Here is a 13,192-nt window from a genome sequence, read left to right on the forward strand (position 1 = left end):
CACACTGAAGTTGGCTGTAGGAACATCCCTGGAATGAGCAGCTAACCTCTGCTGCCTGTGTATCCAACACTGCTTTGCGTTTGCCTCTACCTTATGCAGTCATTCGTTTTATCCAACATCAGAAAGCTTCGCTCTGTCTCAGCTCTATCTGCAATCTCTGTGAAACCATAGTGAAACTTGTCATCCAGAGGGGAGGGATGGCTTGTAATCCAGACCGTGAACTAGAAAGTACTTGTGCTTAATTCTAGTAGGGGAATAAGGTTCTGCTTGTAGTATTGGAGAAGTCAAATTGCCCACAGAGAGAATTTCCCTTCATGTTAGGTGCAGCAAATTAAATTCTGAAGAGCCATGAGCCAGCTGGCCCTTATGTGAGTACACCAGGGAAGAACAAATTTAGTTTAGCCAAGTTGTCATTGCAGAGCTTGTAATTAGGGTTTTGTTTTTGTTATTGCTTGCTTTTTCTTTTTCCTTTCTTTTGAACTGAGGACATTTGATGAAGAGCTTTTGCCTTCCTTGGAGTCGCATACTTTTTTTGTGGAATTACACTTTGTCACTGAAATCAACTCTTAACGTAGATGAATAAAACTGGAATGAGGGAAAACTTTGTAATAAATTTTTTAAGGGTATGCAAGTCTACAGTCTGGTTCTAAAGAACTAAGTGTCAGTCTACAACGTAATAAAAGGAGTATGGTGCATAGTACAGAATTTTTTTTTAATCTTTTGTACTACTTACTAACAGCAATGGATAATTTCAGCTGGAGTGCTCCATCCAGTTCTGAGCACCATCTATTAGACAAGCCAAAAAGAATGCAAAAAAGATCAGCAACAATTAACAGGCTTGAAATACAGGACTGAAAAGAGGGATTCAGGTTTCCCTAGTTTAGAAAAGACTGGGGGGGTGCATAAAAATAGAGTTCAAACATGAAGGAAAGTGAAATAAAGAGTTCAGTTGTCCCCCATGCCAACCAAAGATCAGGCAAGGAGCAAACAATTTCAAATATAGAGATCTGGATAGCACATTAGGAAAAATATCCATCTGGAATTATATTTAAGTGCTGGGACTGGTCAACTAGGAATATAGTAGGATCTTCACTGACTGTTTTCAAGACTTTGTAAAACAAACAAACACTGGAGACAGTCTAGGTATACTTAATCTTATCTGGAGCCAAAACATGTTTCAGTCTGGAGTGAACACGGATAATCTCACAAATGTATATCCCAGATCACTATATTTCAAGGCCAGGCATGACCGTTTCAGTCATCTCTTCTGAATGCCTGCATGAAGAAGGCTGGGAAATTCCAGAAGATGATGACTGCACTAAACAATCAAATCTAGTAGAATCAGGAGGCAAAAAAAAGGGACAAAAATAAATTCTTATGTTTAAGCAAGAAAATAGGAATTTTAGATTCAGTAATCTGTAACTGAGTTCCCAGAAAAAAAATACAGGAAAAGGTCATGCAAAAAAGTATTTATATTATTTCTAGGTACTTACAAAATGGCAGTAACAGCTAAGCAACTCATGCCAATGCACTCTATTTTTTATAGTGGGGAAATAGAGCTTCTGACTTTAGTTAGGAGTTTGACACTGTATGACCTGATATTCTTGTAAGTAAACTATGGGAATGCAGTATAAATGAAACTAATGCAAGCTTTTGGTAAACCTAGCTAAAAAGTGTCCTCAAAGATAAGGTACAAATAATTTGTTGTGAAAGCTTATGTTCTGTTGTGGGCTTTCTTGGACCTTGGTAAATATTTTCATCAAAGGCACCAATGATGAATCAGAGAACACCTTTATTAAACCGACAGATGACAACAAGCAGGAAAAGACTGCAAATGCTTTGGAGACTACAATTTTAAGAATTTTAAAAGGTCATGACAAACTGTAGAAATAGGCAGGAAAAGAAAAAGGGTGCAATTTGGTTAGGTCAAATGCCAGATATGGCATTTCAGCAGAAGCAGCCATCACCAACAGAAGACTGAAAGTGAATGAAGAGACAGCAGTTCTGAAAAAAAAAAGAAAAAACAATTTTAACAGATCAAAGTGAAACGTGAATCAGTGTTGTCATCCTCTTGCAAAAAAAAAGCATATGAAAGTGTATAAACAGGAGTGTTATATGGAGGATGGATAAACTAACCCTTCCAACAGTGATAAGGCATGAGTTTAGCGTCCAGCCCTAGGCCACGTATTTCAAGAAAGATATAGAGAAAATTCTGGTGGGGTCTAGAGAACAAGACATATAAGAAAATACTAGAATAATTGTTTTCAGTGATAAGAGGTAAGAAGTTTGGAAGAGGACATTGCAAAAATGCAGATTTCTTGGTCTCCAACTTTACTAAGGAGAGGATTCAAAGAAGATGAAGTCGGGTATTATATAAACTTTCTATTATAAGCATGGAATATAATGCCAAGAAAAGGTCTGGAGTTTCCATCACTGGAAGGCTTTGGGAACATCTTCCAAAAGCCTCAATGAACAGGGATAGGAATGCTTAAGAACACCAGACCATTCTGGGCTTTTCCAAATCCATTCATATACATTTGAATGTATGCTGGTTTTGTGGAGATTTTACATTTTACACATACATATTTGCCTGCATTTTTTATAGTCTTGCCAACATTCTGATAAATAGAGATATTAATTCAAATATAGTTGTGGTAGGAATGATACTAAAAATCAAATCAAAGGTCAGCAGGTACCTTTAGGAAATTATTTGGTTCTACTCCAGGTGAACTGAAAAAATGTTGAGAAACCATTTCCTTAAAAAAAGTTAATAAAGGGGGTTGTTAAGTCATCTACCAGACAATGAGGGCACTTTTTTAATTACAGAGTTCAACTGAAAATGTAACAGTAGATTTAATATAGCATAATATAATTACTGTCAAGGCCATAGAGATCAAACTGAAATGGCTCTCATTAGTCAAGTCAAATCACCAGTATTTTGGGTTACATTAAACCTAGCTTTTCAGAAACAGGCTTTCTAGAGACATGTTTGATATTAAGTCATGGCTCCTCTGAGATGTAACTGACTATACTGGCTCTCAAGAAGCAGTGGCAACTACTATGATTTCCTGAACACATGTAGTTTCTCACAACTTATCTTTGCCACTACTACTCCATTCTATGTTGGGATAAAAAGGGCGTAGCTAGGAGGCTGGTTATGTTGATTTTCCATCTACGGAAGTCCATAAAGAGCCACAGAACAGAGCTGAGAGTTGATATATGTGGAAATATCTAAATTTGGAAGTACCTAATTCACTGTAAAATGCCAAAAAGATTGTTCTTTCACAAAAATCTTAAATTATTTTTGCCTTAGGTTTATGATAGCAAAGTTGAGGCTTTATACAAAATTCAAACTTTTCAAAGTCTACCAGCATTTCCATGTGTGGCCAGCATGCATCTACCAGCATGTGTGTTTAACTCCTTGTATGTCCTGCACAGGCTTCTTCAGTCCATGGATTTCATCTTTGCAACTACCAGTCAGCTCTTGAGCATATAAAGGGAAAGCATGATGGCTGCTTTCTGAGATACACAGCAATATACATTATGGCAGATAGCTGCCTTGCCACCTCAAAAAATCATAAGCAACTGAGGATTATCCTACCATAAATAAAGTGTCCTCCCACTGAAACAGACTAAGTAGAGATACCCAAATGCAAGCCAAAAATCATAGAGAGGACAGAATTGGAGGGAATGTCAAACTGATCACTTAACCCACCTTCCTACAAGAAGGAAGGAACAAGCATGTTGAGATCTATCCCTCACATATTTGTCCATCTGAAGGCTGACAAGCAACAAGAAGAACAGAACAAATACCTTCACGTTACACATAAAAGTCCTGTTAATAAACCCTCCTGACAAAAAAAAACCCACCACTTTTTTTATATTTGCCCTCATTCTTCCACATGCAGGGAAACTTCAGCAGAGAAAGTACATGTTTACCCTTTCCTCCACAACACATTTGCAATGCAGAATAAATGGAGTAGGGGAAAGTACCGGAACTTGATAACTTGATATCATCATCTCTCTTGTTTCTTGGCAGCAAAGGGAATTTTCTTATTATTCCATCTGCCTGGACAGGGAAGAAAAAAAAAAAACCCTAATAAAATAACAGTCAGATGAAGTTTATAGTGCTGACTTTTTCAATGTCACATAAGGATGGCCAGATGGAGTCTGCAGGAGTTACTTTAAGGACAACTGACCAGACCAGAAAAGGCAGGTATTAACATTCGTCGTCAACTATTTTATGTAATGCCCTAGGCCTGAAATCTCCCAGCATTGCAAGTTATCCTTCACAAGAACATGAAAAGATAAAGCCGTACACCATCTGTACTCAATGTATTCTTTCACATACTTATCAAATCCTGCAATGTTCCCTATAGCTGCTGCCCTCTTAAGCAAGGTGCAGCAGAATCTGAAGCTTGTAATCCTGATATAACATTCCTGGAATTTCAGATGGGGATAAGAACAGCTGAGCTCTCAGCTTCTCATCGGTTCACCTTATCTGGGTCCACCTTTGACAGGCTCTGTGCTGTACCCAGCAGCAGTGATTTTTGCATCCATAAAACACTATGATAATGCCAAGACCTTTCAGTTCTTCATGGTGCAAATGGCTCTGCTGCCTGGACAAGGCTGTGCCAAAAAGCTAGGGAAAACAGTCACAGAGACAGCGTGGAAGGTCTGGGAGGAGATGCCTCTCTGCCTTAGTTGAAAAAAAAAATCCACATCCCTTTCAGTTCTTCTCATCACAGATCACACACCACCCACTGCACCCACAGCTTAAGAAATATCTGTATTATAAGAGATAATACTGACAGCACCTAGTTCTGCCATCACAGTGTTGTTAGTAACTGTACACACTGTTAGTCACAGTTCCTGCTAGTCAGACAAAAAAAAATCCTGACAAGGCTTATGAGTGCAAGCGTCTCTGGATAAAAATCCCACCAGACATGAGCATCCATCTTCTGCCTGGAATTCTGAAAGGAATGCAAGCCTTCCTCTTGCTCTGGCCCATAAGCTTCTGGATAAATTTCCAGTTCCAAAGTATCCTGAAGTAAATACAGCATTTCAATTTAATTGCTTAAAAGATATACTGTGCCCTCCATACTGTATTTGTCATCTGTCATTGTGACAATTTTTAATTGGAGTATGAAACCCTAAACTAACTTCTGACATCTGATTTCTAAACATGTACGCATTTTTTTACTTAAGAATCCCCATTTCATTACTTAGAAGGTTCAGAGTTTTTATATTCTTTTCTCCATTTCAAACGAAGATGAAAATATTGTTGTTCTTCAGTCTAAACTGAAAAAAACTGCAACTAAATAAACAGCAACCCAATTAGAAAGTATAGAGCAGAAAATTCTACTTGGACTGACAAGGCAAAAGACTAAGCAGTTCATTGCAGCACTTCTATTTCATCTGCTGGCTTAACTTTTTTTTAGCCATTTCATTATAGGGAAAAAAGTAATATTTTACAATAAAGGCATTACGTATGCTGCATAAATTACAGAGGAGTAGCCAAGCATTTCCATTGTACTTTTATCCTCATACAGGCAGCACCTTGTCAGAATACAAACTCACTAACATAAGAGCTTTTCTGAGCAGGAATATTTCCCTCATTACAGCCCTAAAAAGACACTTTTGTGTCAATATAAACATATTTTTGCGGTTAACACTTTTGGATAAGGACTTATTGCAAGTCAACTGTCCTCAAAGGAAAAGAGTGAAGAGATGGCACTCAGAGCGAGTTCTCTGCAGATAAACCTGGTCCAGGAGCATTTCAGTCATCTCTCCATCTGAGAGAGATGAGAGTGGATTTAGGTAATCAGAGCTATTCCTTAGGACATACCCTGCAGGTCAGGAAATGGCCACAGCCACCCACCAGAGTATCTCAATCCCAAAGAGGAATTTCTAGCTGTTACAGTTGTGCTGAAAGTAGCCTTAAACCTCATAGCTCTGTATCATGATACCCAGTCCCAGGACTGGGCTAAGAAAGACCTTTGTCTTAAGGGAACTGGAATAAATCCTCACAGGTCTTTGTCCCTAGGTCTAACGTAGGCTGCTATTTTCTACTTCACTGCGTATAGTCTTGCATCAGGATTCACAGCTGATGTAGACCTAGTCACTATAAGTGATGGGATTCCACCCTGGCTTGCTGTAATGAATGCCAGAAGAGGGGCATGGATCTCTTGTCAGCAGCAAAGCACAGGTCTTCTTGGACTGCCACTTCTACTCCATTGTATCTAATCCCTGCCATCCTTTCCCAAGGGAGGAAAGAGAAACCCTGAAGGGCAATGCACTGTGCAATTCCCACCCCAGCTGTACCAGAGTCTGCACTCCCCATGTCCTCAGCATCCAGCAGCCCTGCAGCAAGGGGAGCTCCACTTGTGGACATGCAGGATATTTTTTAGAAGCTTGAGCTGAATGTTGCTCATGAGCAGAAAAGCACATGCAGCTCCTGAGCCCAAGGCTTCGGTGCATCTGTCAGAGCAGAGCTAAAATAAGGTTCGATATTTTGGCTTCACTATACTGTACAAGATTATCTGGCACTGTGTTTTCTGAGTTTGTGAGGGCAGGCCTTCAATGTTGCTTTGTTATTATGTGGACTTAAGAGGTCAGTATAAGGTCTTCTGAGCTTTTAATTTTGGAACGTTGTTTTCCTACCCATCCACACCCTTCTGGATAAAATGAAATCAGCACAACAAATATTCAGTGAGAATCACAGTTTTATCTGTGCGTGCCATAGGGAGATGAAAATCTTCTTTCAGCTTGAGTATTCATCATGGAGATGCCTGTAAGCTCAAGATACATTTTCTAAGCATTTAAGACTTGCAAATCATAAAACTTTTCTCTGAATCTTCCATACAACTATGACTCTATTAAAACTGCTTCAGAAACTGCCTTTTTAAACTATAGATGTAGGAATTTTCAAATATCGTCTATCTTTATTTGAAACATCTAAGATCCTGAAGTGCTGTGTTCTTGGACAGACTGTGTAGTGAGTGATTATACATACATACATAATAAATAAATAATTTAATTTGCTGTTTTAAAACCCACAGTAGTGGTGGTGTAGCACAGGCCCTAATCACCTTCAGAGAGCAAATAAATACCTACAAGGTCAGGCATGGACTTCAAGGGTGGCAGAACATGACCTTACACATCATTCAGGTGTTATCAAACTGGTGAGCCACCAAGGAATTTACTTTTTTGTTCACCAGGACAAAAGCACTAATGACAGAAATACCCCACTGAAATTCTTTTCTGTTAAGAATATACCAGCTGCTGGAAGTGGGGATGTTCATGAGCCTACTGAGCTAGTCACTTTAAACTTTTGGCTTTTTATTGCACACCAATTTCCACCATTTCAGGAAAACTGTATGGCAAAAGTAAAGATTTCTTGCTCACAGTGAGGGAGAACTTACACTTTGATTTCAGGCACATTTGGGACAGATCTGATTACTCGTTTCAAGGAAAAATCTTGAACACATCATATTTAGTAAATAGAACACCTACAGAACCTATAGAACATTATTTGTTAAATTTGCTGAATATTTCTTTATTCCATATTAGTCTGGTTTGCACAGCATCACATCTTTTAACTATCTGTGTACACATCAAAATATAAATGAGAATATAATTTCTGTTATACACTCACTGAGTTCTACAGTATTTTGAGTAACTCTACAGGAATTTTGAACATAAAACATATTAAAACCACATGAGCCTATTATGCCAAATTTCAAAGGCAGATTTCTGAGGCTGTTGTTTTTTACGATATGATGGCACTAACCTAGGACTTATTCTAACTACAACCTCATTGCAAAGCATTTCCAGAGGAACCTCAATGCCATTTTGGATGAGAAATGAGTTTTCTTAAAATGCCTCTCACAGAGCCAATGACATATTAATTCTTAAATCTAAGAATCTGTTTCTGCCCAAATATACCTTTTTTAACACAGCTGTTTTGCCTACAGGAATGGGACTATTGTTGAAATGAACTGGCATGTTAGGTGAATCTCCATCTTACTGAAACAACAGTGCCTTACAAGGCCCTAGAGAACTTCTTTCTGACATTGGAAAAAGCACTGGCATTTGGCAGGTAGCAGTCTCCTCTGGTTACCTGCTCTCCGGACTCCAGAGTCTGTGAAGAGCTGCTATTTTTAATTGGTTTTCATGCCTTAATCCAAAAAGGAGTATTTCCTTTTTTTTTGGAGTATGAATTAGTTACAATAGTTTTTAGCAAAGAGATTAAGCTAGATAAAAAGCAATTTATTGCCAAGTAAACTGAGTATTTGGCACCAGCTACCCTAACCAACAAATTTTGTGTTGATCTGTTAAGTAATCTCTTGTCCTACTTCTCCATATGTGAGCCTAGAAATACCTATCTGAGATTATCCTTTTCAGATGTAATCTTCAGTGACCCAAAATAATGACAGAGAAACATTGTCTTTCTGATTCCTGAGGCCTTTATTCTTCCTTGTCCCCAAGTAACTTCTTCTTGAGTTCATACATAACTGCTTTCCAGCTGCCTATAAGTTCAAAATAATCATGGGATCTTCCTAAGCCAGGGGAAAAAAGGCTTCACACTGTAGAAGTAGCACAAAAATTCAACACTGCACTGTTATTTAAATTCTCTATGCTATTTTTAGTCTTGAAGTGATATTCTGAACAGCTCTACAGCCTCTAAATGAGATGCTTCATTATTTCTTTGATGGTTGCCAACTGCCTGCTATTGGCTTTACTACCCTTGAGGTAACTACATTGGAAAAGAAGAACAAGAAAAAATAAAGCAACAGCGTGACATAGCAGAATGGACACTTTGTGTATCCTCTGACTCTACAATGAACAGAGTTCTCAGAAGCACTGAAAATATGTAAAAAAGTAACTAGCTTTATCCTTTTCCTAAAAACACATCCCCTCTAATATCATATATATTATACAGAGTTTTAGCAGTATGCTAAAATACAGCTAGAAATAAATGCAGTAATAGGCAGTACACAAATCAAAAACTGTCCCAAATAGTATCCACCTAGTAACTATATGCTGAATGCATATTTTTTTCCTTAGTTCTATTAAGTTGCAATTCTTATGCAAACCTTATGCACAGCATATGTGCCAATCCTTATATTTTTCTATCCTAGTCTATAGTTCTTATACTGAGTTCATAACCATGAGTTCTTATACTGAGTTCATAATCAAGCTCAGTGCTTCACTGTGTACTGTCATCACGCATATGCTTTGTGCTGGTTCACCAAATAGCATTTCATTCCTAGAGTATGACCCTCCTTCATTTGACCTATACAGAACAAATTCTTTTGGCTTAACTCAGAGTGTGATGGTCCTCAATGACATGAACTAAAGCTCCCCACACCAAGGTAATAGAAATCTCTGCCCTAACAGCAGTGGACCCTAAACCAGATCTTCATTTTCTAACTGGTCCCAGTCAATGGAAAGTGCTTCAAAGGGGAATTTGTCCCCTTGAATGGGAACTCCTTCATAGATCTGACTAGATTCCTTCTGTAGGTATCACACTGCATGCTTAAAGGTAGCTAGAACTAATGTGGGTCTTTGTCTTTAAGAAAAGTTAGACTGATCTCAAACCATGCCTTTTCATGGGTACTTCAAACACATAGACAGTTTGCAACAGACCCGGAAACTATACAAAGCACATCATAGCCAACAAACGCCTGACATCTATAATCTTCAGACTCATAAAATAAGCAAATGATTCATGATCCTATTGCTGCATCCTAGTCATGCACAACTCACAGTTCTACATGGTCTGGGTGCAAAATGAAACTTCACAGTTATGAACAAGTTGCGCTTAAAGAATTTGAATTTATTCAAGCCCCAAACTTATATCTCAAAGGTTGTAGTTTTGCAGTGCAAAACCACACTCCCTCACAAACATAATGGAAGAATTTCCATGAGAGCCCCAAAGCAAAACTGATCTGTTTAGGACTACTAAAGTGTGATATGCACTGTGCAGCTTGTGCTTTCTGTTCTGCACAGCAAAAAGTAGAAGGCAGAAATACAAACCATGGAGGCTAACACTTGCCCCAGAACATCACAGAGTTCCTTGCTTGCCAGGCCATGTTAGCTGGGGAATCAGAGTACCCGAGACTTCTCTGGCTACTCGCCAACCAATGTCCTTTTATTAGAGAAGGAGAAAAAGAACCACTTTTGTTATTTTTAACTCCAGATTGGCTAAAAATAGTTCTGTTGAAAAAGGAAACAGAAAGAGATAATCTTACCCTCACTTTCCTTTTCTTCCTTTCACTCTTTTAGTGGAGATCAAGTATATTAGCCCATCTGATATTAAAAAGCTACTTGGCATGAAGCCAAATATTTAATAGCCTGAAATTAAGCCAAATTATTTCCTTCTGTCTTTGCATCTCTTTTCTATATGTTTTTATATCGTCTAGGTTGGATCAAAGCCAAGAGACTAATATTAAATATTTCCAGCCACTCAGGATGTCTATTGGAAAACACCTTCCATGACTGATAGAACAACCTGCAACATAGGAATCCTATCCTGAATTTCTCAGAGGAAAATTAAAAGCATCTTTTTAAAACAACAGGTTACTTTTTACCTTAAAGTTCTACCTAAGAGTCATCTTATTTTCACAGACTAGAAAATTATCATAAACTATGGATAAATATAATAAAAAATAATAATTTTGTTTAACTCTCTGTTCCTTTGGCTGTGAACTGTGAGTCAGACCATCTGTCTTCCCCTGGATTGCTGAATGAATGGGGTAACATCAGCCCTGGCTAAACATAAATTAATACATAGCATTATTCAAAATAACACTGCTACAACATCCAAGGAAAACTGCCAGCTACTGATTTTCTATAGTTATTAATATTTATAGTCAAAGACAAACTGAACTCTCCTTACATACAAACCCAGGGACTATTTATTCCATTAGTGTCAGAAACACTTTCTTCTGAAATTACCTGAGTAACATCAAAGTAAACTTGGACCCATCATAACATTAACATGTCACTTCAGTTTCAAACCTCCCCCCCAAGGTTATCATTTTCCTGTGCTAAAAGATAGTACTTGTCCCCACAAACATTATCCTGGGCAGAGATATAACCTTTAATGAAGAACGCACAGATGTATTAGAAAAGTAACTAAATGAGTTACTAAACTAAACATGTTTTACACAGCACAATGTCACCATCAGAAGTTCCAGCACTTTCAGCTACCCAGAATTACAGCATGATGCTGCATATTCATCTCAGCTTCTAAATGTTGTTTTCTTGCCTTTGATTTTAAAAATAAAACAAAGAAAAAACATGTCATTGACTAAAATTGTTTTGAATTAGGTCTGGCAGCTTGCTTATAAGCCACAACTTGCTTCTAAGTTACAACTCTCACTGTCAGAAATAATCAATTTCCTTTAAAATACTGCCTGTAACTGAGTGATAAAATGGCTGTGGAACTTATTTAGGTCAAGATTATTTAAAGATATGACTAAATAGGCACACTACTGTCATATAGCTGTCATTCTAAGAACTGCTTTTTGAAGTTGACTGGAAGCACATATTCAGCTCCCTCATAAGGTATAACTCCGAGTAAAATAAGTATTCTTCTCATCTAAACATGTCAGCACCAATGCCTTCTCAATCTTTTTGTGTACTGAAATCCTTGAGCAATAGATTTCTCTTCTCAATTAAATACTAACCCTAAACATAGGACCAGAAAGTAGATCTTAATATAGTATCACAGCCTTTTCATCTTAATAAAGAGCCCTCCTAACTCCAACTCATAGATGTTCTTTCTTAAAATAAATTAGCAGAGGTAGGTCATGGCATGGTCCCATCTCAGACTTAATAGAGAACCTACAAGAACCCATGCCTGCTTCCCATGGTGCTGATGGGTATAGTACTTCTGTTCACAAGAAAGTCTCAAAATTGCCAATATCACTGCAAAAAACTTTTAGTGTCTGCCAAAATTTACCTACTCAAACTTATATCATTCAATCACAGAAGCCAACCAACCTCCTACCTTACTAAGTCAACCTACTTATACTCTCTTCTAGTATATCCTCACAGATATTATTTGTCTCCATTTACCTTTGCACACATAACTACTTACCTGCATGACCTTCCTATATTACTTGAAATCTGCATTTCTATAAATTTTGGCATTCATGGAATCTCTGAAGTCACTGAAGGAAAAAATAACAACAATCATTTCATCTTGTAGCACTTTGAGTCAGTGGATTTGAGCACCCTTACAAATGAGTTGTGGACAACATTGCCTCACTGAAAGTACCTAAACGGTACCTAAAGGGGGCCTTCAAGAAAGCCGGAGAGGGGCTTTTTACAAGGGCATGTAGTCATAGGACAAGGGGTAATGGTTTTGATCTGAAAGAGGGTAGATTTAGATTAGATATAAGGAAAAAGTTCTTTACTGTGAGGTTGGTGAGGCACTGAAAAAAGTTGCCCAGAGAGGCTGTGGATGCCCCATCCCTGGAAGTGTTCCAGGCCAGGCTGGATGGGGCTTTGAGCAACCTGGTCTGGTGGAAGGTGTCCCTGACCATGGCAGGGGGGTTGGAACTAGATGGTCTTTAAGATCCTTTCCAACTCAAACCATTCTGTAATTCTATGATTCTGTGAAAGCACTCTTACAAATGATTTGTAGACAACATTGCCTCTACTGGAATGAGGGGAACATGGGGAATTTGTGACAGAGTAAGCTGGGCAACAGATGTACAGCTGGCCAGTGGGAAGGCTGATAACAGCAGGCAAATCTACTGAATCCCAGGTAATTCTGACACTTTCTGATGAAAACTACACATAACATTACCTGGGGATCACTGTGTGTGCTGGTTTTGGCTGGGACAGAGTTAATTTTCTTCATAGTAGCTAGTATGGGGCTGTGTTTTGGATTTGTGCTGGAAACAGTGTTAGTAACTCAGGGATGTTTTCTTTGTCGCTGAGCAGTGCTTGCACAGAGTCAGGGCCTTTTCTGCCCCTCACCCCACCCCACCAGTGAGCAGGCTCGGGGGGCACAAGGGGTTGGGAGGGGACACAACCGGGACAGCTGACCCGACTGACCAGAGGGGTATTCCATACGGTATGATGTCATGCTTAGCAATAAAACTAGGGCAGTTGTTGGCAGAGGGCGCTGCTGCTTGGGGACTGGCTAAGCATTGATCGGTTGGTAGCAAGTAAT

This window comes from Harpia harpyja, chromosome Z (assembly GCF_026419915.1).
Source record: "Harpia harpyja isolate bHarHar1 chromosome Z, bHarHar1 primary haplotype, whole genome shotgun sequence".
NCBI lineage: Eukaryota > Metazoa > Chordata > Aves > Accipitriformes > Accipitridae > Harpia > Harpia harpyja.